The sequence below is a fragment of the Piliocolobus tephrosceles genome, chromosome 13 (genome assembly GCF_002776525.5).
Source record: "Piliocolobus tephrosceles isolate RC106 chromosome 13, ASM277652v3, whole genome shotgun sequence".
Classification (NCBI taxonomy): Eukaryota; Metazoa; Chordata; class Mammalia; order Primates; family Cercopithecidae; genus Piliocolobus; species Piliocolobus tephrosceles.
The window spans coordinates 76503757-76507119 of NC_045446.1; the positions used below are offsets into that span (position 1 = coordinate 76503757).

At 43.1% G+C, this 3363-nt stretch overlaps 1 pseudogene; it reads left to right on the forward strand.

Annotated features, from left to right (window-relative positions):
• Positions 1 to 2267: 2267 nt before the first annotated feature.
• LOC111540716 lies at positions 2268 to 3121 on the forward strand (annotated as a pseudogene).
• Positions 3122 to 3363: the final 242 nt, after the last annotated feature.

Consider the following 3363-nt stretch of genomic DNA (forward strand, 5'->3'; position numbering starts at 1 on the left):
ATAACCGTAAGTACAAAGGTAGGATAGGCTTTAGGGCTAGTTGATTCAACAGCACAAGACATCAATAAAGACAAGTTATTTTCATCTCATTCTCTGCCTTTCTGATTGTGCTGGCATTTTCCTCAGGTTGTTCCTTTATTATTATTATTATTATTTTCTTTTTTTTGAGATGTCTCACTCTGTCTCCCAGGCTGGAGTATGGTGATGTGATTTCAGCTCACTGCAACCTCTGTCTCCTGGCCCCAGGTCAGGGCCTCCACCTCCTGGGCCCAGGCCCTCCCACCTCAGCCTCCTGAGTAGCTGAGACTACAGGCATGTGCCAACCACCAACTAATTTTTGTATTTTGTAATTTTGTTTTGGTAGAGATGGGGTTTTGTGATGTTGCCTAGGCTGGTCTTGAACTCCTGGGCTCCAGTGATTGAGCCTCGGCCTCCCAAAGTGCTGGGATTATAGGCGTGAGCCACCACACAGGCCTCAGGTTGTTTCTTTTGAAGTTTCAAAATGGTTGCTACAACTCGAAGTATCACCTTCAGATTCGTCAAAGTACAGAGACGGAAAGTGATCATCTCTTTGTGTGGCTTTTTCTATTTTGTTTAAAGAGATAGGGTCTGACTTGTTGCCCAGGCTGGAGTGCAGTGGCACAGTCATAACTCACTGCAGCCTTGAACTCCTAGGATCAAGAGATCCTCTAACCTCAGCCTCCCAAATTTCTGGGATTACAGGCGTGAGCCACTATGCCTGGCTGTGTAACTTTCTTTTTCTTCTTTTTTTTTTTTTTTGAGACAGGGTCTCACTCAGTCACCCAGGCTAGAGTGCAGTGGCACAATCACAGTTCACTGCAGCCTCAACCTCCTGGGCTCAAGCGATCTTCCTGCCTTAGCTTCTGGAGTAGCTGAGACTGCAGGCCTGTGCCACAACACTTGGCTAATTTTTTACTGTGGCCTTCTTACGATGAAGACACTTTTCTCAGAGGCTCCCAGAAAGCTTCCTTTCAGGTTATGGGACTGATCCTAAACCAATCACTGAAAAGAGAAGAGAAAATTGTTGATTAAAGTAAGGGCTTCCCCGGGGGCTCCTGAGTCATAGAGAGGAGAGATGGATGCCAGGACAAAATTGGGGTTCTGTTAACAAGGAAGAAGGGGAGAAGTAGATGTTAAATAGATATCTGCCAGCATTTGCTATAGGAAAGGGAAACGAATATATAAAAATTATTTTCATGGGCTGAGCCAGTGGCTCACGCCTGTAATTCCAGCACTTTGGGAAGCTGAGGTGGGTGGATCACCTGAGGTCAAGAGTTCGAGACCAGCCTGACCAACATGGTAAAATCCTGTCTCCCTTAAAAATACAAAAAATTAGCTGGGCATGGTGGCGGGCACCCGTATTCCCAGCTACTTGGGAGGCTGAAGCAGGAGAATCGCTTGAACCCAGGAGGCAGAGGTTGCTGTGAGCCGAGATTGTGCCACTGCACTCCAGCCTGGGCAACGAGTGAAACTCGACTGTCTCAAAAAAAATTTTTCATATGATGAAGGAATTACAAAGAAGTTAGCTTTTGCTGCTGAACAAAACACTTACAACTTCTATGGCTTAAGACAGCAATTTATTTAACTCATGATTCTATTTGGGCTGAGCTCAGTTGGGTGGTTCTTTTGGAATTGACTGGACTTACTCATGACTGTGGTCAGCTGCAAGTCAGCTAGGTAGCTTTGCTTATGGGATCTGGCTGTTAGCTGAGGAAATGAGTCCAGGTGTCTTTACTTATCCAGCAGGCTCTCCTTGGCTTATTCTGGTAGTAAATCAGCAAACTTCCAAGAACTAGAGCAGATGCTTGCAAGTAGTTTTGAAACCTAAGCTTGGAACTGGAACATTATCAGTTCTGCTGCATTCTTTAGGTCAAATCAAGTAAGAAGGCCAAGAGGGTGAAGAAATAGATTCCATCTCTTGAGAGGAGGAGCTTCAAAGTCACATTGCAAGGGCATGGACCCATGTAGGGAAAGAACCTGTGACACTTTGGCAATTTATCGCAGGTGCTAAGAGTAATAGGGAAAGCTACCTGGATCTGCCTTCAAGAGAGAACTATCATTTGTAAAGTTTCAAATCAGCAATATGTCTACTCTGAGCTGAAATTCTTATACTAGTATAACTGTTACTGATGATTTCATTACACTGTTCTAGGTAGCAAAAGTTCAGAGGTTGTGATGCTGTGATTTAAAACAATAATATTAGGGTTTTCTGAGCTTCTTCCTGATGGGCAAGGAGATCTGTGGTCTCATTTTTGGCCTTTCCTCACAGCATGGCCCCCCAAATGCCATGCTTTCTATTTCTGCTTCAAAAGAAGAAACCAAGAGCACCTTCTGCCTCGAGGCTGGAAGAGACATCAGTCTCTCTGGTCTTGCTGAAGAAGGGAGAAAAAGAACAGTAAGAAGCAACTGCACATATTGATGAAGTACAAAATGAAGTAGACTTAATAAACAAGCCAATGAGGAGACTTTGAAACCAGAACAGAAATATAACAAACTCGGCCAACTATTTTTTCAGATGAGGTCTGAATTGATAGCCAAAATCCCAAACTTTGGGATAACAGCATTTGTCAACCATCAACAAGTGTCTGCACTGCTTGTGGAGGAGGATGAAGAGGCACTGCCTCATTTAACCAGTGTTGAAGTGACAGAATTTGAAGATATTAAACCAGGTTACAGAATATTTCCATTTTGACAAAAATCCTTACTTCAAAAATAAAGTTCTCTCCAAAAACTTTCATCTGAATGAGAGTGGTGCTCCATCTTCAAACTCACTAAAATCAAGTGGAAATCTGGAAAGGATTTCAAGAAAAATGCAAGTCAAATGCAGAATAATGCTAGCAGAAAGAGGCAGCATGGGGAACCAGAGAGCTTCTTTAACTGGCTTACTGACCATTCTGATGCAGATGCAGATGAGTGAGGAAAGGTCATCAAAGATGGTATTTGGCCAAATCAATTACAGTATTACTTGGGTCCCAATATGGATGACAAGGAAGGGGAAAGAGAAAAAGATGATGATGAAGACAGGGATGAGGATGAAGGTGAAGATAAAGATGATGATGAAGGGGAGGAAGGAGAGGAAGATGAAGGAGAAGATGACTAACAGAACACCAATGGATTCCAACCTTCCTTTTAAAACATTTTCTCCAATCCCTGGGAGCAACTTGCAGTCTGATTTTTTGCTCTTGTGCTCAGTCACCCTGTTGTTGAGGTCTTTTCTCTATACCATGGCTCCTAACTTATTTTTGGGAGAAATATATTGAGCAGAAGTGGGCATTTTGACAACATGACTTCTTTCATATGGATGGAATCATATATGTGGTCTTTTGTGGCTTCTTTCACCTA